The 25,381-nt window shown below is 41.0% G+C and overlaps 1 pseudogene; it reads left to right on the top strand.

Annotated features, from left to right (window-relative positions):
- Nucleotides 1-25,381, top strand: part of LOC121926025 — a 52,534-nt pseudogene that overhangs the window by 8,414 nt on the left and 18,739 nt on the right.

Raw genomic sequence — 25,381 nt, 5'->3', positions numbered from 1 at the left:
TCCTACTTTTAAAGGAGGGAACCATTGTTGTTCTTTTTTTAAACTTAGCAACAGCTATTTCTAGTTTTTTCCTGCCAGCATGTAAAAGATGGGAGGATATGACTGATAAAAGATCTTTCACTCATGTTTTCTGGGGTAGAGAAAAAAGCAATATTCACTGATAAGAAATTTTCAGAATGTGCTTAAGAATACATAGGATAAAAAACAACACTAAGATATTTAGGCATATTGACTTTCCTCAGATGCATATTGCTTTTTTTACATGCATTTGTGTTACTACGTTGGCAAGATCTAGATAGATAGATAGATAGATAGATAGAGAGTGTGTGTGTGTGTGTGTGTGTGTGTGTTTAAGAAAGAGAGAGTGAGAAGGAGAAAATAACATTTTAATTGTTTAAATATATGATTGTTTAATTGTATATTTTATAGTTTCTTTTAATTGTTGTAGTGTTTTTCATCTGCATTGTTTTTAAATGTTCTTAGCTGCTTTGAGTCCCATTTTTGGGAGAAAGATGAGATATAAATGAATAAAATAACAACAACAACCAAAGAGAGACAGGGAAAGAGAATAAAAAATTAAATAATGTTCTGTAGTGTGAAGAGAACTAGTGTGGTATAGTGCCATTGGACTATAACTCTGGAGACCGTGGTTTGAATGCCACCCACTCTGCCACCTTGGGCAAGTCACACTCTCTCAGGTAATGGCAAACCCCCTCTGAAGAAACTTGCCAAAAAAAACCCAATGATACGGTTGGCATAAGTTAGAAACTACTTGAAGACACACAACAACAAGTGTTATAATAAGACTTATTAAATGTGTGCTTAAAATAATTTTTAAATATTTTAAAAAATAACACACCACCTTTCAAGAGTTTTGACATGTGGGACTCAAGATATATCAGAGAGAGATATAAAGTTTGGGACTTTCACAGTGGGTTCCCAGCAACTATAGCTTCATGCCTTGCTGATACCAAACTAGACAGCATGTTTGACACAGACTTTCCCTTTAGAAATTATTAGAAGGTTCACTGCTTATTAAATTCCTATATTTAAGATTAACTTCTCCTGTTTTGATGATTCAGAAAGAGTCATCTCGCTGAGGTTTTACAATATGTAAATGATGCAAAATATAATTTCATCTGAAAGGCAAAAAATTGAGGTTAAAGTGTAAACTATTGCCAGCTCTGATCATTGTTGATTATGAACATCAAATTAAATATACTGATTTTGATTGGTGGGTCATGCCACATGGACAAACTATTTGGCCTGTTATTATATTTTCCTATGACACAAAGGCAAGTCAGGAAAAATGAATGTTTCTGGGGTAAATAATACTAAAATTTATAAAATCTGTTTATTTGAAAAATTGTTTTTCCCCCCTCATTTTCTTCCAGTGTTGGACATTGACTTTGGAAACCAGGGTTTGATTCCTAACTTGGCCATGAATTCCACTGGGTGACCTTGGATAAGCCATGTGCTCTCAGCCTCAGGGGAAGGCAGTGGCAAACGTCCTTGGAATATATCTTGCCAAGTTCCCCTTATAGGTTTGCCTTAGGGTTGCCATAAGTTAGAAACAATTTGAAGACACATAACAGCAACAAATATTGCATTTTGAATTGCCCATTTTGAATTAGAGTTTGGCACCCAAAAATATCCATGTGGTTTAACTGTATCATGTTTATAATTATGCTTCTTTGCATAATTGATAAGGGTGCATACACAGGAAATCCTTCCATGCAACTATATGTATATGATTATGCGTAATGAGTCTGGGGTAACTGTAGATACTTTTGTTTTCTTTTTCTTTTCACAAATGCTATATTTTCATGTGTCTGAACTGGCCTCCAATGTGGCCACTTGGCCATAAGTGCCATTATCAAATGTTTATTTTAATCCTTAAATATATCTCTGTAATTGCTTTTGGTGCCTACTTTTGGCATTACTTAATCCTAAGAGTTTTGCAAATCCATCTGTAACCGATAAAGCAGCCTTTTGCAGGACTTTTAAAATAAATAAACAGGCAAGAAATCTGGGTCAATTGATTACAAAGCAATTTTTTAAAATATACATTTAAGTCTTTTGAAAGATTAAAATGGGATCAGTCAGCAATCTTATTAGAGGCAAGGAAATGGTTGCTCCTGGAACTGTCTAATTTGGGAAAAGGGGTCATTAAACATTAAACCACTCTTTTTTTTCATGTGTAGTAATGGATTAATCACTGCAATGAAATAACCCCCAAAAGAGCTGGAAAATGCTTAGCTTAGTAGACCTCAGAACTTTGTCACTGAGTTATAGCCATTTCTTTGCCTTGACATGTCTTTGTTGGCTCATCAAAGTCCTTTTGCCAGATGGTAAATAGAAAGCCTGCCAGAAATGTTCAAACACTCCCCAGGAAGTTCATCTAAATCACCAGTAAACCCTTTCCACTTAAAACAGAGCACAAACCCCTATTGCTCAAATGTGACACAGATAACATTTCTGTCATGTTGACTCTTCCAAGGATAACACTACACATTTCTTTACACTAACTATTCTTTTCCATTCCTTCTCATATACTTGGATAGCTATGCAACTTCTACAAGGAAAGAAAGTAGAGGCAACATCAGTCTCCAGAATAGAATGAACATGGGAAATCTGACACAGAATAAAACCCACTAAGTTTAATAGGATGTAAAGTTGGCCCTTGGTATCCACTGGGGTTTATTTCCAGGACCCCCTGTGGATACCAGAATCCATGGATGCTCAAGTTCCATCATGTATCATGGTATCCCTTATATAAAATGGCAAAATCAAGGTTTGGCCTTTTTTGGGGATATATATATATATATATATATATATATATATATAAAGCCATGGCTGATTAAATCAGTGGGCGCAGAATTAATGGATAAGGAGGGCCAACTGTACAGTACTCCCAAATCAGTGCATTTTGAGACTACCGGTGTATGATGCCGAATGTTGGACCCATTGCCACATTATTTGCCTTTCTGCATTTGTGTGGAATTATAGAATACAGACAGAAAAATTGCCCAGCTCAGAAAAAATACTTTTTTTTCAACTCTCACAATACTTGGTTGCTGAGGGATTTTGGGAGTTGTTGTCCAAAAGGTAACATTTCCAATCTATGATGCCTGTAATTTGTGCACCTTCCCTTTTGGCAGACAAGAAACAGTTCTTTGGAATAGGATTCCAGTGAAAGAAAACGTTAATGAAATTTTCTCCATCAATTAATGAGCTCAGTTACCAGGTTCCATTATGGCACTACGTTCAATTATGTCGAAGGGGAATCTTGCTTCTAAAAAATTTGAGAACTGGCCCTTGGTTTCATCACTTTGATTTTTCTCCTTGCTACTTACCCTTCTTGAAAGATAGCCTGTTTTCACTAATCTAAATACTCCTACACACAAAATGCTTCAGTAACCTTTTGATCATAAATCAGGGTGTGAGAGAGAAAACTATTCCTACCAGTTTGAAAGAAAGACCGTAAGAGGAGAAAATTGGCATGATTACTGTAAATGTTTATCACTTAGGCTGCTATGCTATACACAAATCTTGGAATAACTCCCACTGAGGCTTCCTTCCTCACTGATATGCAAAGGACTGTGTTATTAACCATTTGATACCAGAGTCAGAGGAGACATGTACCTCTTCTGTCACTTCCTCTTTAAGGATCTGAGTCTGACTGTTTGCGGAAGTAAGGCAAAATTCTGAAGGTTAAAGTATACAGACAGAATATTTTAAATCACAAGCATTGTTGTTCTGTGTCTTCAAGTCATTTCCCACTTAATGTGATCGTAAGGCAAACTTATCACAGAGTTTTCTTGGTAAGATTTGTTCAAAGAAGTTTTTGCCAGTTCCTCCCTCTGAGGCTGAGAGAGGGTGACTTAACCAAGATCACCCAGTGGATTTCCATGGGTTTGAACCCTGGGCTCCCAAAGTCCTAGTCCAATGCTCAAACCACCAAACTGGCTCTCATCAAAGAAATAGTATTGGTCACAGCTCACTGTACATGGGCATACCAAAAGAAAAACCCAGTTTTGTTGTTGTGATCCTGCAAGTCATTTCCAATGTATGGTGACCCTATCAAGGGGCTTTCTTGGCAAGATTTGTTCAGAAAAGGTTTGCCATTACCTTTCCCTGATGCTGAGAACATGTGATGTGCCCAAGGTTACCCAGTGGATTTCATGGTCAAGCTGAGTATTGAACCCCAAAGTTGAAGTCCAACATTCAAACCACTGTGCCATGCTTGCTCATTTACAGACTGCATATTAGAAACATAGGAAGTTGGCTTATACTAGATCAGATAACTAGTCCACCTACCCCAGTATGGCCAGCTTTGACTGGCAGCAATAGCTCTCCAGAGCTTCCAGGTGGTTTTTGTCCCCTAAGCCAATCCAGAGGTCCTTAGGTAGTTTCCCAACCAAGTGCAAACCACGCCTGACCCTACTTAGCTTCAAAAGGGACTAGTGATATTATAGTGACTCATACATATTGCATAAATCAGTTCTGCTGTGATTTGGATTACTAATGCCTCACCCAGGATACAGACAGTTCAGAGTAACAAATGGATTTTGTTGCTATTATTGTTTTTAAAAATAAAGAGTGAAGGGAATTGTATTTGTGTATCTTTCTAAGGAGAAAGGGAGAGACATAGTTTGTATGTGTCTGTATATCTGTGTAAGGAGAGGTACATGTGTAAGAGAGAAAGTGAGAGGTGATCTGTGTGTGAGACAGAGGGGTGTGTGTGTGTGTGTGTGTGTGTGAAAGAGAGAAAGTATATGTGCTGTTTGTGTATCGCTGTGTGTGAGAGAAAGGAGAATGTATAATTTGAAATCTTTAAAGGCCATTGGAATGCATCAAATTATTTATAATAATCATAGCTGGAATCCTGTATGGAAGTACATCTTTGTAAATGACTTACATATGTGGGAATTAGAATTGGTCAGTTTTGTAATCTATATCCAGTAGAGGCTTCTGTTACATTACTATATGTAGCAGAGTCAGCAAAGTGTCCAATGTGCATTGTGCACCAATGCACATCTCACACCACTACAAATCACACACTGATGCACATAAGGCCTGATATGCATCAGGAATTATTGCAAGTGTCCCAATAGGCATCTTTGCCATTCACAAACAGGATTTCTTACTGCTTCTGCTACTTAGTTAAGTAAAAAGTGATTAAGGCCCCATTCCCACTGGGGATATCGCTGTGAGTCTGGATCAGATCAAGTTTCTGGGTCATATTCTAATCAAGTCCATTTTTCCCATTACAAAGGGGAGCAAACGGACTCGGTTTTTCTTGACCCATGTTCTCGTTCCCATTGATATTTTTCCGTTGTATTTTGACGTGGGTTTTTTTGTTCCCTGTTCCCATTGCCTTTCTGGAATCGTTTTTTTAAAGCTGTCAATCAAGCACTTAGGTGATAAGACATCACAGTGATGTCTAATCCCCCCTTCTTCTTCTTCTTCTTCTTATCCCCCTTCTTCTTCAAACCACCCCAATATGGAGCAGCCAGCCACCCTTTTCTGTCTCAAAAAAGGAAACAAGGCTGGATGCAGGAGCCACATTCAGGGTTTTGGGTTTTTTCTCTCTTTTTCCTTTCCGCTCACAAAAAGTTTTTGCCAGCCTCCCCTTCTCCTTTTCCTTTCTTTCCCCCTCCCTCTCCAAAAACCCCAGTTTAACTTTCTTCTTTTTTTTTTTAAAAAAAATAAAGTTTTGCACACTTGAATATTTATTATTATCATTATTATTTGAAGAGAAAAAAAGTTGAGGGGTGGAATAGGTACATAAAGAGAGAGGAAGTTGTATTTCTTAGCGTTCCTCTCTTTATTGGGGGGGGGGGTTGCTTAGGCAGCCTAAGGCTCTTTTATTGCATTTGGGAGCCTTGGGGTTTTCCAAGGCAGAAAGAGGTGCCCACTTGCAACCCAATGGGGATCCTTGCGAGCAAGAGCCTCAGGTCCAGCATTCCTGCCTCAGGAGGATTTGAGGGAAGGCATTTCCTTCCCAGTAAGCCCCCACAAAGCTGAGGAGAGCCTGAGTGAGGAGGCTCCTGGCCTCCATAGGTCTCCTCCTGAGCAGGGGGGCCCTCCTTCTTCAAACCACCCCAATATGCAGCAGCCAGCCACCCCCCTTCTGTCTCAAAAAAGGAAAGAAGGCTGGATTCAGGAGCCACGTTCAAGGTTTCAGTTTTTTCTCACTCTCTCTTTTTCCTTTCCGCTCACAAAAGGTTTTCGCCAGCCTCCCTTTCTCCATATCTCTTCCCCTCTTTCCTTTCTTTTTCCCTCCCTCTCCAAAAAAACCAGTTTAACTTTCTTCTTTTAAAAAAAATTTTTTACACACCACCAGGGAAAGGCTACGCGAACAGGGAAAAATGGCTCCTGGAATGCCAGGAAATAACAAAGCTGGTGACACCCCCAGGACAGCCCCTTGAACATTGCTCCTCCCCCAATTCGGACACCCTTGTCAGTCCCATTAGTTTGCCACAGATCCAACACGGCAGCTGCAAAAAAAATAAATAAAAAAAAAACCCCGCTGGAAAAGTGCAGTCAGGATAACCTGGGTTATCCACCGCTGATTTGGGTTTTAGCTAGAGAAATCTATCAAAGTAGGATCGAACGTGAATTCAAATGGGAACGGTTTTCCTTAAACAAGGATCAAAACGCGAGTTCAAATGGGAACAATGTTCCTATAATCCAATTCTTTATTCAATTTATAGCCCAGTGGGAATGGGGCCATAGGATTCTGGTGCACATTTTTTCCAACAAACGGCAAGACGCTGCCCTATCAATGTAATTACAACAAACTAAATCATCAACATAGTTACATCTGCAAAATCTACCTTTGCAGTCTGGCAGCACCCCAACTAAAATATTTCCAAGGTGATCGAGATCATGGTGTTCTCCCAGTAACAGGATTGTAAGCATGGAGGCAGGGAACCGTCTAATTAAATGATTTTATGTACAGTGCTGTGTAAATTTACAGCGCTATATAAATAAAGTTTAATAATAATAATAATAAATTGAGGATAGGCAATTGAAAAGATTATTTGGGATCCTGCCATGATTATTTGTCCCAAGGCACACTGTGACTAGGACAGGACTGTATACTGACTCATTCAAAGTAATTTTTCAGCCAGTCCAGATGGTATCATGTTCATATACCTTGCATACGCTATGCTGTATTTGGGGGTCTCCATATTTCTATATTTTCATGTCTGGAACCAGCATGTTCGTAAGAGATTGCAACAACCTTTGGAACACCCATGAGAAAGGAGCGAAGACTGGAAGACATGTGCATGATTTAGGTAATGCTACAATCAAAGCTAAATAGATGTACTGACTATTCCGTCATCCCAGGCCCTTTGTCATTTCCTGTTGCACCAAGAAATAAAGGAAGTTTCATTCAGGGACGTAGCAAAGGGGGGGGATCCGTGGGGGCCAGACCCCCCTTCTCTTAGATACAATGAATGGTGTGTGCCGCTGCACCGCTGCACTCAAGCTCCATTATAATGGTGGCACTTAGTCTGGACGCCCCCCTTCCCAAAATCCTGGCTACGTCCCTGTCTCATTGCACCAAAGCATTAAGCCACCTCTCTCTACTTACCCCCTGCCATGCTTCCAGCCAACTTCCATCCTCATGCAATCCATCCACCCTCATGCAATCACTGTTTTTGTTACCCTAAAGTTAAAACTATCAACCAGTCTGGAATCCCATTGAATCCCATTGAAAATAGCCCAGATCTGATTCAGGTTTGGGGTCTGTGTAATATAAACAGCATGCAGCAAGCCCAAAGGGAATTCAAGGTTTATAAGAAATGTAGACAAGCCCTCGGACATTCCTGCAATACTAGAAATAACCAGACTCAAATTGTTCATGATGAGGGTATATTCATAAGCCTATTTTCTGGTCAGGTATCTTTCTTTCTCCAACATGGGGATCTCACTCACTCACTGTGATGACCATTTTCTGCTAGACAGGAAATTAGGAATTGTCCTTACATCTTTTCTATGTGAATTCTCTTGAAAAATAACACTTCATTCAGAGATGCAAATTGAATCAGATCCAGGCTGTTTTCAAAATGCCTGCACCCAATTCATTGTTTCTACCCCTTGTCCAATGTCAGAAAAGCAAGCATATAACTGAAAAAGAAGACTGTCAGATAAATAGCATGGGATTGATACATATGGATGAAGCAACTTCTGCATGTGTGAAATAATACAGGCTGAGCATATATAGAGCATAATGGAAGGGAAGAGGAGCAATATTTTGGGGTGAGGGGAATGACTTTTCCATGTAATATTTTACTAGTGAGTAAAGCATCCAAGATTGTGTGCTACATAGAACTGTTAATAAAAAAATAATTGTGTAACTAATGTTGGGTTAACATTAACTATTGTGTGTTTTCCTCCACAATAGATCCCACCCCCAGCCCATTGTTGGATATTTCAGGCTCACAAAAACATTTCTTTTATCTTTTGAGGCAGGTTGGCCAGCCTCTCAGTCTATACTAAGCCACCCCTTTTACAGCCAGATGGGGGCCATGGCAACCGCACGCCACAGTCCCGATCTGGCCTTTCCAGGGCGTAACCTGGAAAGGGTGTGATAGCTGTGCCACCACAGCTTTATAGCATTCCTTCATTGCTGTGTTGTGTGGACACAGTGCCAGAGGAGTACTGTGATGCTGTGCACCATGTGGTGCAGCGTGTGGCATCACACCACCCTGGGGGCAGAGCCGGGGTGTATGTCATGTAGACGCTACATCCAAATTCTGCTCCCAACCTGGGCCAAACTGCTGGTCTGCACAGGGTCTAATTTCTCTGGTATAGGAATAAACTGTTACAGAGACTTGAACAGAAAGAACTCAAATTAATAATTACTTTAATTTCATTTTATCTGAGCCTTATTTATGGTCTAGGGAGAAGGCATAGAGTTATTTTCTAACTAAACCTAATTCAAACCAGTATTAAATACCAGTCTCTTCTGGCAGGCTTACCCAGATGATTTTTAAATTATGAAATTTAAATGATTAATTTTAAATGTGGATTGTTTTAGTCCTTTTAAATTGCATGCATGTCCTTTTAAGCTGACATGCAATTTGTAGCATGTCTGTTAATTGTTGTTCTCCATCTCATTCCATGGGGAGAGGAAGGTAACAAATTGTTGTTGCTGCTGTTGTTATTTTTATTACAAATTTGATCAACATGAAAAACTAGAAAGTCTACAGGAAACCTGTGTGACCCAAATATGTTGCAAACTCAGTCCAGGATGAAAAATTAGTAAGAGAAGCAGCAGTAAAAATCCATAAGTATATGGATCCATTCCTTCATTTAATGCATTTATCAAATTTATCAAATGTATAGCCCACTTTTCTTCTCAAAATGGGAGCTTCTTATTAAAATGGTAAAACTATGCTTTTCTCATAGCTTAGAAAGTTACTTTTTACCAGTAATTTTTCTCATCCGGAAAATCCCGAAGTTAAAAAGCGGTGCAATTTTGCCACTTTTTGTATGGGTTAATATCAGGTGAATGCCAAAGTGCCCTGATGTGTCTGAAAACAATCCTACTCTTCATGGGATTTAAACCCTGTTTATCCATGGGATTTGGGCAGTTTGCCTCTCGTGTGATAAACTCCAGTGTTGGCCATGTAGCAAAGTACAATAACATCCAAAATCCATGCAAGAGTGATATCTTTATTGGAACAAATAAAATGCATAAAATATATGTTGCAAGCTTTTGAAACTCCACTAGTTTCTTCATCAGGCAAAGGTATTGAAAATCATACATGAGGAAAAAAATATTCCGATGTTTCTCCTGCACAATTTTTAACACCTTTGCCTGATGAAGAAAGCCAGTGGAGCTTCAAAAGGCTATAACATGTATTTGTGCATTTGTGAAATGCATGCATTTATGCCTAGTAGAGGTATCACTGTTGGGTGGGTTTTGGACGTTACTACACAGTTAGAGCAGTATGATTCCCCTTTAACTGCCATGGTTCCAATCTATGGAGTCTTGGGATTTGCAGTTGAAGGAGGGGCCTTTAGAATTCCAAGCCAGACAGTGCTTCACCAGACTACAAATCTCAGGATTCGATAGGATGCAGTCATGGCAGTTAAAATGGGCTATAACTGTGTGAAAGGGACTTTGTTGGTTTATTAAGCTGTATGTAGTTGACCTCAGCCTATGTGGCCCAATATACTGCAGTGTGTTCTATACAATGTTTAAGTGTTCATATTTACATAGCCTTATGTATGGGGGGGGGGAGTAGAAGGCAGCAATCCTAATATCCATTATCTTCCTATCTTTGAAGCCAGTCCAGTTATTTCTACACAATGCAAACTGCATTGTGTTTGTTGGCAACATAAAACACTGGTGTCTAATCCAATCAACTTCAATACTACATTTGGTACAAACAATGAGGAAGAAACAGAGAGGTGAATGTAAGTTTAGTGGAGAAAAAACAGAACTACTGGAGCCACTGCATCTAAAAGTCTGATGAAGTCTGTGGAAAAAGAAGACAATACACAAGCAAGACTGTATCTGATCTTGGCATAAGTTCCATTTCGTACTGGTATCGCACAGACCCTTTTACTCAGATGATTCTGGCTTAGAGGGTGAGGAACAGTGTAAAATTCTGCATGCCAAGAATCCCTGTCAACATGAAAGTAATGTTTTTCCTGATATACCCATGTTGATAGCCAACCCTTGATTTGAATTAGACAGCTGGGCTTTCCTAGGTTCAATTCCTTCCATATCTGCTTTTCTTCATTGACCCTATCATGTTCCATCTGCTTTTTCCTCGCAAGACAGAACTGCACATGCAGGATGATGACTTGATACTGTGGACTGAAACATTGCAGGTTCACAATATTGGGGGGGGGATGAATTTAATCCTTCCAGATTTAAAAACTAAATAAAATGAGAACTCCCTGCAAGTACAGCTTGAAGAGAACTGGGCCATTAAATTGGCCTTGACGTGCCAGTTTCCCACATGCCTAGAGCATTTTATTATATATTTTTTTAAAAACAGAAATATACCTTAACTACCCTTCATCCTTGCATTTGAAAAGGAAGTCCCCCACCCTCAGTCCTTTGTACTAACTTGATAATAACCTGATAATAAACTACCGTAGTTCAGTCCTTTGCCCTAACTTACGTATCTGTGTTGCTGTTGTTTTGTGCCTTCAAGTCTTTTTCGATTTACAGCAACCCGAAGGTGGGTTCTTCTTGGCAAGTTTTGTCAGAAGAGATTTGCCATTTGAGGCTGAGAGAGTGTGACTTGCCCAAGGTCGCCCAGTGGGTTTCCATGTCCGAGCCGGATTTGAACCCTGGTCTCCAGTCATAGGCCGGTTACACACCGGCAGTTTAGTGCGTGTTCGCCACGCACTAGGGTTACGAAAGGGCGGTGCTTCTGCACCGCCCTAACCCTAGTGCGTGGCGAACACGCACTAAACGGTGGCGGCCCTTCTGCATGGCCGCCGCCGTGAGTACGTCATGGCCGCGCCGCCTCTAGACGGGGCGGCGCGTCCATGACGTAGTAGCTCCGCGCCAAGGCGCTTAGTGCGCCCTGGACACGGAGCAGGAAGGAGCTCCATTTCGGAGCTCCTTCCGGGTTTAGTCCACTAGGCGCAGCCTTCAGACGGCTGCGCCCAGCGGACTAAACGAGAAAGGGGCCAAGCGGCCCCTTTCTCTGCTCCCCGCCGCCGTGGGGTGTCTTTGGGGCTTGAAGCCCCAGGGACACCCCTTTTCTGGCTGCGGGGAAGCGGCGTTTTGCTGCTTCCCCGCAGCCCGAAAAGCGGCGGATCGGGGCCTCAGTGGCTGCCGGTGTAGCCGCTGAAGCCCCAATACTCCGGGGAAAGGGGCGGGGCCAGACCGCCCCAAATTGGCGGTCTATATCCCGCCACAGTCCAACTCTCAAACCATTACATCATGCTGGCTCTCTAATCACAATCTATGCACATATAAATCCAGCCTGATAATAAACTCTTGTCCTTTCAAAGTGGTACATATTTGATACTAATTACACAGAAGTGCAGTTACATCCTTATAGCCAAAACAAGGTTTTCCCATTTGCCTTACACAGGTCTATTATACTAAACTTTAGCTGGTTCCTGACCACCCAAAAAGTACGTTCTCAGCACGTACTAGGGTTAGGAAGGGGCATCCTTTCTGGACGCCCCTAACCCTAATACGCGCCGAGCACGTACAAAATGGCGGCGCCCATTCTACATGGGCCCCGCCATTTTGATGCAGCAGACGCTTAGCATCTGCATGTCTCAGCGCCATTATGATGCCGTGAGTGCGCCAATGGCGCTTTGCGGTGTCATAATGTCACCGCAAAAAGAAGCTGCTTTTTGTGGCTTCTTTTTGCTGCACAGAGGAGTCGCACGGTTTGGCCACTGAGGCTTCTCCGCGCAGCAAATGAGGGCGCCAGCAGACCGCCCTTTTGGGCAGTCTGTAAAGTGCCTTTGAAACTCTTTCTGACTGACAAATCCCAGCTCCCTAAGTAGACAATAGGCTGACAGGAATCCATTCCTTGAGCCACTGACTCTCCTTCATAGACCTAACAACTAGTTCAGCATTCAAGCCACCTCAGCACTATATGTGTTGACTTACAGTGAAATGGTTTTGCATTGCAGTTTTTAATTTTATAGACAGGAACCCTGAGAAGAAATATGCTGACTGGAAATTATTGGATACACATGGAAGAGTAAATAACTCAGTGCTTGAGCCATCCCAGAAGCATATTTCTTAAAGGGAGATGACTTGCCTATGCGCCATTAAACACAGCTAGCACATAAACTGAAAGTAGAATAATATGTAAGCAGGGACAACACATGGATTAGAAATACTCTACAGATGATTTGAGGTTCCTAAAATAAATGAACAGATCATTCTTAACCTAAGATATTTCTCTCTGTTATACTTTCTTTCTTCCACATGCTACCAACAAATAACTCCAAGTAGTCATGTATATCCAGATACATAACTTTGGGAGGGGGGAGTATATTGTTGAACAACATATTTGTATGGGGAGGCAGAAGCTTCTCTGTGTAACCAAAACTAAACTTTTTCAAGCACTTTTCCTGTTGCAGTTAGAAGATTGGGTTTCCCCAGGTGTAGAGCTTGCTTCACACTAGTCTTTCTTCATGTGGTTGTACATGTTGTGGTGGAAATAGCAGTGTGAGTTGGCTCTTAGTATTTCTGTGTGGCTCCCTACTACTATCCGTTGTCAAAACATTATCAAACCAGAGTCTTATAAACCAGTAGATTTATAAGTAGACGCCAGTAAATAGACATCACTAAGATGGCCCTCAAAAACCAAGCCAAGATGTGTTGTCATCCCTCATAAAATGTGTTGTCATCCCTCATAAAATAGGAAGAAAGTTCAATAGTGTGCATGCAGCCATTAAAAATATGAGATATTAACACAATTTCAGATCTGATTGGTACATTCTTACAAAATTGTACATTCTTACAAAATGGAAAATGGTATGTATTATAACAGGGCAAGAAGTCCCGACCCAGATGGTTTGCAGAGGCACCATCTGTCATTTGCAGCTATCAATGGCCATCTGTTTTTCTCCTGCTCACTTCCTACTTTCCTCTTTTTTACTCTTTCACGCTTTCTTTCCTCAATCCATCTTTTCCTTTTCTGGTTATCACTAGTGTCATACTACAAAATGAGATGGACTTTAAGGCAGGAATTGAAAGCAACAATATGTACCTACAATTTAACTTGGTGCAGGATAAAATTTCTTTCTTTTTTTTTTTTTTTTTTTTGTTTTTTTTTTTTTTTTTTTTGAAATGTAACTTTAACTTTTTTAGTTATTTCTGACATCTTTGGAGGCCTTTAAGAAGGCGATAAAAACAGATCTCTTCCGGCAGGCCTTCTCAAACTGATCTCCTCAGAATTTCCGCTCCATTTGTTTAGCTGTACCCACTGGACTTTGATCTTGTTTTATTTTATTAGCCATTTTATTGGGAATTGTTTTTAATGGTATTTTAGAGTGGGAGGGAAATTGATAGTCATGTTTGATTTTATTGTTTTTGTTTGTTGTTACCCGCCTTGATCCAATACAGGGAGAGGCGGGATACAAATTATTATTATTTTATTATTATTATTATCATTATGTTGTATAGCACTGGCCCCAGGACAGAGCCTTGTGGGACCCCACTGGTCATTTCTCTCCAGGATGAAAAGGAGCCATTGTTGAGCACCCTTTGGGTTCGGCTGGTCAACCAATTACAAATCCATGTAACAGTTACGTTGTCTAGCCCACATTTCACTAGCTTGTTTGCAAGAATGTCAAAGACATTCTTTTGACAAGAACCCTGTCAAAAGCCTTACTGAAATCAAGATATACTATATCCACAGCATTCCCTTCATCTAACAAGCTGGTAATCTTATAAAAAAAAAAAGAAAGAGTGAGATTAGATTTGTCTGGCATGACTTCTTTCTGTGAAACCCTGAAACTCTGAAACTAGTCTGAACAGAATGGTATGAAGGAACAGTGATGGAAAATTTAAGCAAATCCAGCTCCATTGATCACTGCCTAGATGGGAGAACTGTATGTTTGCTGTTCCCCAAGTTTTGTCTTGAGAATAAATATAAATAAATATTGATCTAACCAGTGTTCCTTGTAAAGCTGTTGTTGTTTGCCTTCAAGTAAGATCTGACTTATGGAGACCCCATTTTAGCATTTTTGGCATGATTTATTCAGAGATGGTTTGCCATGATCTTCCTCTAAGACTGCGAGTCTGTGACTTGCCCAAGGTCACCCAGTGGGTTTTCGTATCTGAGTGGGGATTCAAACCCTGGTTTTCCAGAATTTTAGTCCAACACTCAAACCACTGTGCTTGTAATTTCCTCTAAATGAGTTCAGTATTGAAACCTTAATTTGAAGCCGCAGAGAAGAAAAGTACATCCAGATACAACATCACATTAATTTACCAAAAAACTTCACTAGCAGATTATTGCAACAACTTGGTTCTTCAGCATGATCCCACTATCTTTTTTTTCTTTTTGGAAGGCAAGTTTTTGCATTGGAGAGCTGCTTCTTAATTAGTGAAAATCAGGGCAATAAACTTGCTAAAACCACGATTAGAACATTGTGTCCCTGAACCATTAACTCACAGTTTAACTGCCACATCACTCATCTTACCTCTAATTAAACCCAGATGGATGCTTTCAATGTTAATACTCAGATAATTTAATAAAGCTGCACAAGCAGTTAAAGTAACAACAAGCTTCTACAAAAAGCTTTCCAGATGTTGCCAAGGCAAATGCAAAACATCAAAATAAAAACTTCAAAAAATTGTTGGAAAAGCAAAACTTGGAACAAACCATAAACTAATTAAATATGAGGATGGATTTTCCAAGAATAAATTGAAGACATAAGAGTTTGATGATACCACTATGTCAAAGTCACACACACACATCTGAATTCACCAATCATAGGATTATTTCAAACACTGTCTCATTTGTAATGCAAAACAATATCATTCGTATGCATCAGGAAATGGGATGGGAGATTTACTGCTGATTGCCAGAAACAGAAGGGTTCTCAGAACAAGAAAGGGTCAAATCTGAATACTGGAATAAAATATTGTTTGGATGAACAGCGTGAGTTTGATAATCAGAACCAGGGATTTGGGCCTGGTTTTCAGCTTCTGAAGGGGCACCCACCAACAATTCTGCTATTAATTTCACTGGGCAGATGGAAAAAGGCACCCTCCCTCCAGATTATCACTTCTGCTTCATCTGCAAGAACTACACTCTTTTCTTTACTACACTCTTTTCTGGAAGCTGTGCCAAAGCCATGCTCCAGTCCTAAGGAGCGCAACTTTGGTGCAGCTTCTGGCCTCTTAAGATGCATGTGTCATTTAAACAGCGTACCTCCAAAGTGACACGAAGCAGCTTTATTTTGGCCTGTCTGTTTGGGCCCTATAGGATGGTTTTATTCTGGATCAGTGGGATTGTTAAATCCAAATTATATTAGGAGGGAACTTTACTTAATTCCTTTAGTTTTATATGTTTCAGGCTACAAATCCCATCATACTTAACACTGGCTGGGGATGACAGGAATTGTACTCCAAAGACATCTGGAGGGTCTTGGGTAAGATTGCCTATGCCTACATTATGAAATAATACCATCAGGCACTGCAGAAATGATGCAGTTTGACACCAATTTAACTGCCATGGCTCAGTGCTATAGAATTCTGGTCTTTGTAGTTTGTTGTGGCACCAGAACTCACTGACAGAGAAGACTAAACAGCTCACAATACTACAAATCCAAGAATTCTATAACATGGAGCCATGGCAGATTCAATAGTGTCAAATTGCATTATTTTTGCAGATTAGACTTTAGAGGCCTAATCCCACTTGAAAACTGCAATAGGACCTAGCTCACTTGTCATCCTGTCATTTCATCCACAACCTCAGTTAACTGGCCTTACAGCAGCCAGCATCTCATGGGCACAACTTTTGTGTTAATTAATTCCAGCAGGATTTCACAAAGCCGCAATCTGGTTAGCCTTGTGTGTTGGCTCTTTGTAAGTCATGTAACATGCCTCTCAGCAAGGCATTAAGACCCTCATAGAGGATCCACCAACTCAATCTCAGGCCTCATTCCCACTATAAAAAGAATTGAATCGCTTTCAAACCCAGGGCAGAAGTAAATCACGAAGCGATTCATCCTGCCAGTGGGAATGACCCCTCACTGAGGTAGATAGAACAGCCTAAAATGGACAAAGGTGCAGGTTGCTACATGAACCCCTCTAAGCAGCTTGTCCACATCCTTCTCCTGAAAAAACTTGGGGTCTTTTCCAACTCTTATGATTTTTAGTGACAACACTCTACATAGCATTTTTAGAAAACTGGAGGGGCTCCCATGAATAGGAAGAGAATAATAGTTGTTATTATTATTATTATTATTATTATTATTATTATTATTATTATTCTGCTTAATCTCAGGGAATCCAAGCGGATTACAGCAGTAAAATAACATACAATTAAAAGAGAAATGCATTAAAAATCCAAAAATCCCCAACTCTCCCTCCTAACATAAAAACACTATTGAGTCCTAAAAAGAGATTAAACCAAAAAAGAAAAATTAAAAACATTAATATACAAATACACTAAAATGAGATAAAAATGTTCAAGTGTAGTCTGAGTAGGGTAAAAGATAAAAGATGGAGGATGAAAGCGGGGGGGAGGCAGGTCAGCAAGGATGTTCTAGTCTGGAAAAGCCTTCCAGAAGAGATCTGTCTTAATAGCCTTCTTGAAGGTTTCCCAGGTGATAATCTGACAGATCTCGTCTGGCAGGTCGTTCAAGGACATCCTGGATTCATCCCTTGGAAAGTTACTCTAAAGTAGAGCATCAATCTATCTCTATCCAGTTATAGATGGCTTCAGCACATCATTATGATCATTCTTCTGAATGGTAACTTTCTCAACTACAATCTCTTTACTCAAGACAATTTTTATTTTTGAACTTTACTTGCTATTAAAATATGCACAGAAATGCAGAAACATGTTAAACACCTGTGTTTTCAGGTTCAACTAAGGCAGAGCTATTATATTGCTTGTACTTGCTTGTACTCTCTAATATCTTTGTGATCATGTTTGCTCTGTATGATGCAGAATTAATTGAAAATTACTAGCTTTGAAAGAAAATGAATTAGAAATAGAAATAGGAAGTACTTAAATAGTCAGTATCAATCTTTAATCTGATATTTGTATCAATCCCCCCCCCCACTCATTGAGGAAACTTATATCCAAAATTGGGAATCTTAGCCCATCATGTTCCTCTTCTGTTTTGATCCTAGACTGGCCATGTTGCCTTAATTTCGTACTCTGCTGCTTTTGATCTCCTCCAGCTCTGGGAGTTGTGCCAAGTAGGAGATGGGTCAAAGCAAATGTGTATGTGAGAGAGGAGGTCTTTCTGCATGATCAGCCAAAATTTTGGCCCAGTTACATTTTAGCCTTTGCTCAGCATTCGCCTATTCATACTCATGTGAGGAAAAAAAATTATACCAAGGTAGTTCTGATATCAAAAAGCATATGAAGCCATCCAGAGCAGCCTCTGGATTGCACCATCATAGACAGAGCAGTGACAAGTTTCAAGTTTGTTTTCTTTTCAAACACAAATGGGGAATTTTGGGCAAGAGCAGACTAGAATCTTCCTGTGGTGACTTACATTGGTGTAATGCTCCCATTATGCCAGAAGAAAACACTTTTTACAACACTGCACAGAGGCCGATGGATGTGGAAAACAAAACCTCTTGGCTGAGAAAACACCCTATGCCATCTCACCTATCACATATCACCACAGCATCTGTAGTTTACCCTAGCCTCTGCACCACCGCCACTGTCATTGCTACCACTAGCTGCAGTACAGTGATTCCCAAACTTTGGTCCACCAAATGTTTTGGACTTCAACTCCCAGAAGTCCCTGCCAGCTTGGCCAACAGTCAGGAATTCTGGGAGCTGAAGTCCAAAACATTTGGTGGACCAAAGTTTGGGAATGACTGATCTAAAAGGTTCATCGTCCAGATATCTGGGCCTACAGCTCCCATTGGCTTCACCCAGCTTGGCCAAAAGTAAAGGACTGTTACAGCCCAAACAATCTGGAAGGCTAAAGTTTCCCCACTCTTGACTTAGAGATTGCTAGAGGGTTATGGCACTTTGTAATATTTGGTCTTACTGTATTTAGATATATACACGCTGAGGGTTGTGGAGGTCCAGCTTAAACAGGGCTCTGTTGTTGTTGTTGTTGTTGTGTGCCTTCAGTAAGTAAGTAAGTAAGTAAAAGTTTGTTTATATACCGCCTTTATAAGACCAAGGCAGTTTCCAACATACATACAACAATACAGCAATATAAAAACATCAAAACATAGCATTAAAAACCTTTTACAATAAAACAATAAGCACCACAATTCGTGCCAGCTTGACATGCTGACGAAGGGGGCGAGGAGAGAATACTTTAGGGGTCAGGGAGTCAGGGGTAAGCTTGCTCGAACAAGAATGTTTTTAACCCCTTCCTAAACTGGGTAAGGGAGGCGGCTGAGCGGAGCTCAAAGGGCAGCGCGTTCCAGAGGCTGGGGGCTGAGATGGAGAAGGCCCTCTTAGTGGTGGCAACTAATCTGGCCTCTGGAATCCTTAACAATTGCTGCCCAGTTGATCTGAGTGTGCGGGGCGGATTGTACGAGGAGAGGCGGTCCTCTAAGTACCCTGGGCCCAAGCCATTTAGGGCTTTATAGGTAACAACCAACACCTTGTATTGCGCCCGGAAGCGAATAGGCAGTCAATGGAGGTCTTTTAAGACTGGTGTTATATGGCTGGTTCTAGGTGTATTAGTAACCAGCCTTGCTGCCATGTTCTGTACTAATTGTAGCTTCCGGGTATGGTACAAGGGTTGCCCCATGTAGAGCACATTGTAGAAGTCCAAGCAAGAGGTTACCAGAGCATGTACCACCGTTTCTAGGTCAGCCCGGCCCAGGTAGGGACGCAGTTGGCGTATCAAGCTGATAACAGGTGCTCCTGACCGTCGCACTCACCTGAGATGTAAGGTGAAGCGACGAGTCAAGGAGCACCCCCAAACTGCGTATCGAGTCCTTCACAGGAAGCGTGATCCCGTTTAGGACAGGTGGAACCACCGCCATTCCCGGACCGGGGGAACCTATCACGAGTACTTCCGTTTTCTCTGGATTCAAGCTGAGTCTGTTTTCCCTCATCCAGCCCATTACCAACTCCAGACAGGCCACGAGAGGAGAGACGCCATCCCCGGTCACTGCATCAGTCGGAGACATAGAGAAGACTATTTGGGTGTCATCAGCGTACTGATAACCCCGCGCCCCATGCCTCCGGATGATCTCTCCCAGCGGTTTCATGTAAATGTTAAATAGCATGGGAGACAGAATGGCTCCTTGAGGGATCCCAAATGTAAGGGCCCTCCTGTCGGAGCACACGTCCCCCAGCTGCACCATCTGGAACCTCCCAGAGAGGTAGGATCAGAACCACTGGAGCGCAGTGCCCCCGATTCCCAACTCTGCCAGGTGCTCCAGAAGGATACCATGGTCAATGGTATCGAAAGCCGCTGAGATGTCTAAGAGCACTAACAGGGACACGCTCCCCCTGTCCATGCCCAGACGGAGATCATCGACCAAGGCGACCATAGCAGTCTCAACCCCGTAACCCACCCGAAAGCCGGTTTGAAATGGGTCTAGATAATCCGTTTCATCCAAGATCGATTGAAGCTGGATTGCAACCGCCCTCTCGATCACCTTCCCTAAAAATGGCAATAGCGAAACTGGCCGATAATTGTTATGCATCAGGGGGTCAAGGGATGGCTTTTTGAGCAGAGGTTTTACTGTGGCCAATTTTAAGCTCGATGGAAATTGCCCATCCCTCAGAGATGTATTAATAATCTGGTGTAACATTTGAATTACTACCAGTCCCCCCTGAGCTGCTAGCCATGAGGGACAGGGATCGAGGGAGCAGGTTGTCTTCCTGCTTATGGAAATTCTAAGGTGAATCTATCACAGGGTTTTCTGGGGCTAAGAGTGTGTGACTCACCCTAGGTCACCCCATGGGTTTCCATGGCCAAGCAAGGAATCAAACCCTGAGCTCTATAGTTGTAATACAGCGCTCAAATCACTACACCACACTGGCTTTGTATAGAGGACCAAACCAATTGCCTCACATCAGATCTCCAGAGAAAGAGAGAGAAAGGAACACAAAACAGAACCAGGAAAAGCTAGTCCCTGCTGCTCTCTCTGACTCGAGTCACTTTCTGGCTCATACTATGATACCAACTCTTTCTCTTCATGCAGCAACACCTAGATTAAATAATCCTTATAGGGGCAGAGAAGGTTATAGTTTTCTGGGGATTTTCCAGGCTATGTGGCCATGTTCTGACTTTTGCCTGTATCTGTGGCTGGCATCTTCAGAGGGTGGTGGCATAGAAGCATGCAGGGTATATATACTTGAGAGACCCTTGGTTGGGAGGATGTGATTTACATGTTAATCTGTGTCTTGGTCTGTTGTTGAATGGCAAGGTCTCAGGGTGGGAGGATATGTGTGTCTATTTAATTAGCAATCCATTGTCTGGAAGAATAAATTCTTCAAGAATGTGGCCACATAGCCTGGAAATCCCACAGAAAACTATGGACAATGGCTGTGAAAGCCTATGACTTCATGCAGGGAGGTTTGCTTGCATCCTTTCCAGAAATTTAACAGAGATAGATGTGCCTCTCACTGTGCCTCTAGAGAGGCATACTATTGTATTTTGGGAGCAGGGTGCACTTTCAATGAAGGCTCCTATAAGGCAAGAGAACCCATTCCCTCCACATGTTGCTGGAGGGCATGGGGATAACCTTTGGGTTGTAGTTCAACAAGCTCAGTCCTCAAAGAATTGTCAGGCATGCAGCATGGAATTTAAAGGGCAAGGCTATATGTGAATGCCTACTTCTGCAGCCCTATTTTAGCCCTACATGGGAACAAGTGACCGCCTGCATAGTGATATAGTGTTTGAAGTTATTTCTTTGTAAACAACACATTAAATTACTGTCTGATAACATATTTACTAATAGCCAAGACAAAAAGTGTGAACTATCGGGACAGGGAATATGTTGCTGTAGTACAGTAAACTCTTGTCATTCCGCAGCACTGGTTGTGCTAAGGCTGATAGGGCTTTGACTCCAAAAATATCTTGCGAACCACAAATTCCTCATTCCTAACTTAAAAGAAATCTGTAAACTTAGCAAATGGATAAAGTACACAAAAGCATGAATTCAAAATGTTTCAATGTGTTCTTTGTGTTTGATTTTCTATTCACAGCATGCAACAGCCAAACAGGACGTAATGTGAAGACCAACGTTTGTAAGTGGTGTGATAATACCTATCCAGTCTGTGAAGACCAGGTGTGCTACAGCAACTGTGGCTTAAGCTCCTATTGTGAGAAACCCGAAGAAATCTGTGTGTCTATATGGTGAGCAGAAAAGGCATCTCACCCAACAGACAAAGTGTACCATCTAACTATTAACATGAATGAGAAAATAGTTATTGATATACTCCAAAACTTATTATACTCCTACTTCCCTGGAGTCTAAGGATGTCTGTCAATACATGGAGTGCAGTGCCTATCATCTATAAATCTATCTTATTAGCTATTTATGCATTTGTTTATTTATTCATTTTTTAAAAAAAAAATATCCTGCCTTTCCCTCATTAGGCAACTTGCGTAGAGCTACAAGATTGGCCATCTCTAATATATCTCTCCTCTTTACCATTTAAAAAAAATAATAAAAAAACCTTGTGCATTTCAGGAAACAAGACAATGAGAGTGTTAGAGTGAGTACACTCTGTCACAACCCACAACTGCCAGTGGAAAATGTCATGGTTCCCAAGTATAACACCTCCCAGTGTGTGATGGTCCGTCAGCACAATGAGGATGGGATATTTTACATCTGTGGCTGTGTAGATGAACAGGAGTGCAATGACAAACTTATATTTGAAAATCATACAAATGGTGAGTCTTACAATTAGCTGGAAGTTCATGCATAAATAAACAGGGCTGATACAGTTTTAGCCTTTATTGCCTCAAAATGTACCAAAGAGGAACATACCCCATCCATCCATCCATCCATCTTTCTATCTAACTTATTTATATCCCACCCTTCTCCCAATATGGGACCAAAGGCAGCTTACAATTTAGTTAAACAAAATACAGTTAAAACAGTAGAGAATATAAAATTTTAATTTTTAAAAATATTAAAACATGAATTCATAGAGGTTTTGAAAAAGCCATTAAAACATAATGATCATGATAAAATATGCAAATACAACATAGCCCAATTAAAAGACCTTATGTGACAGACAGTTAACTGTCAAAGTCTTGGGTAAATAGAAAAGTCTTTGCCAGTGGGAAGAAAGCAGACAAGGGAACAACTTAGCTTCCCATGACAAGGAATTCCATATTTTGGGAGCAAGCACCAAGAAGGCTTTCTCTCATATACTCCCCAAATGTATCTATGTAGCATACATAATGTCAAATCTAGCACAAACTCATGATGTATTTACATGGTGTCACATGGTGTGGTCCCCCTGCCCCCTAGAAATGCCATTGACAAGGAGGACTGGCCAGCCATGTGGTCGTAGTCTTCTTCTTTTCCCTTCCTGACTGCTATCTCCAAGCAACCCTGGTGCTATTTCCCCCACTGTCGTTCCCACCTCTGCCTCCTCTTCTCCCATGCGTTTTACCACCCACACAACCCTGACTGATTATCATTCCCATCCCTGTCCCCCCCTTCCCCCTGCCCCAGATCTGTAAGTCTTAAGTCGAGCAATAATGGGAAGGAAGCAAAAGTGGGGCAGTATGGAAAGAACATGCACCACTATACTGGTAGTGAAGCAGTAGGAATTGCTTCAATGTTGATAGGTTTCTGTGTGCTTCAAAAATGTGATTGCAACACTTTAGACACCTCGTGTGACAGTCTTCTGGGATCATTTTGAACTGCATAGAAACAACACCTTTTGCCTCAGAAAACAACAGTGCATATCTAAGAGAAAATCTTCCCAATGATGGAGATGTGATATAGGGTGACTTGTTGGGTCAAACAAATTATTTATAAGACTTTTTGCACAGTAATTGGATAAAAAAGCAACAGGTCACCAGATTCTGTATCATACAAAACATCTATGATGGTAATAATGTGAAGGCCACCATTTATTTTCTTATGACCAAGCTCCAAATCCTGCAAAATACTCACATTCAATGTTATTCAGCACCCATGGCACCAATTCATCGTTTTTAGTAGTATGGTTTAATTTCTATAAGTAATTTGAAGTAGTTTTGTAAGAGTTTCTCATCCCAGTAGTTTTAGTTGTGATAGCAGCAAAAGGATTCCCATATACTCACTTACACTGCTGTGATGCTTGTGTGATCAACACTATTCAGGGGCTCTTTCACACTATACAGTTGTAACACTATGATTCCATTTAACTGTCATGGCTGCATCCTAGGAATTCTGGTATTTATTGTTTAGGGAAGGGTACTTTGAATTCTCAGCCAGAGAGATCTTGTGCCAAACTAGGAGGGGATTTTTGTGTGGAAGAACTATGAGTTCAGGTCCAGGACCAAAAGTGAATCCTGGGGCTCAGAATGCTTTACTTCAAAGTGCCTTTGGGCATGTCTCCGTGGGCCAAATGAGCCACCCACCCTCACAGCTCCCTATGAGATCACAACAAGGTACCCAACCACATGATCAACACTGGATGCCTTGTTTGCAGTCTCAGAATAACCTTTTCTCCAGAAATAGGAGTCCAGTCAGATTTACCATTCAACAAATGGTTCATTGGGCCTACTCCAGGACTACTGATAGGATTCAAGAGTGACAACAGTGTCAAAGGCATTTAGAAGAAGAATCTGGGAGATGCATAATCCAAGGCCTTGGATTATAATTGAATACTAAAATTAGGATTGTCCATGCATTGTATTTCTTATTTCTATGGCTGTGAAAGTTGGACAGCGAAAGAAGCTGCTAGGAAGAAAATCAACTCATTTGAAATGTGGTGCTGGAGGAGAGTTCTACAGATACAGCGGACTGCTGAAAAGACTAATTAATGGGTCCTAAATCAAACCAAGCCTGAACTCTCCCCAGAAGCCAAGATGACTAAACTGAGACCATTGTATTTTGGATATATCATGAGAAGACATCCCTTGAGAAAAGATGATAATGCTTGGTAAGGTAGAACACAGTCGGAAAAGAGGAAGACTACATTCCAGGTGGATTGACTCAATCAAAGAAGCCATGGTCCTGAGTCTGCAAGACATGAGTAGGGCTGTTGGGGATAGGGTGACTTGGAGGTCTTGCATTCATAGAGTTGCCATAATAATAATAATAATAATAAGAAGAAGAAGAAGAAGAAGAAGGATTTATTTATAGCCCACCCAATCACAAGGAATCAAAGCGGGTTACAACAATAAAGAAAGTACAAAGCAAATAAACAATAACAATAAAATAACGAAGCAATTCACAATAGCAACAAATAGCAAAAAATACATAGCAATTCACAGTAGCAATAAAATTAACAAAGCAAATTACATAGCAATAACTGAACAAAACAAGTAAAATAGAAAACAATCCCCATTCTCAATCCCCCTTCCCAATTCTAAAAACAATATAAACAATACACAATCTTAAAACATTACATTCTAGGACCATGGGGGGGGGGGAACAGCTGGGCTCCTGTGCCTCCAGAGTCTCTCTGCTGGTCCCTGGTGTTTCTGGGAGAGGCAGGTGACATCACGACAGTTAACAATAACACCAAATCAAAGGGGATTTACCTGATTATCATTACCACTGCCATTATTTACT

The sequence above is a fragment of the Sceloporus undulatus genome, chromosome 1, assembly GCF_019175285.1.
Source record: "Sceloporus undulatus isolate JIND9_A2432 ecotype Alabama chromosome 1, SceUnd_v1.1, whole genome shotgun sequence".
Classification (NCBI taxonomy): Eukaryota; Metazoa; Chordata; class Lepidosauria; order Squamata; family Phrynosomatidae; genus Sceloporus; species Sceloporus undulatus.
Note: the sequence above shows the minus strand (reverse complement) of the source record. Positions and strands in the feature narration are given on the sequence as shown.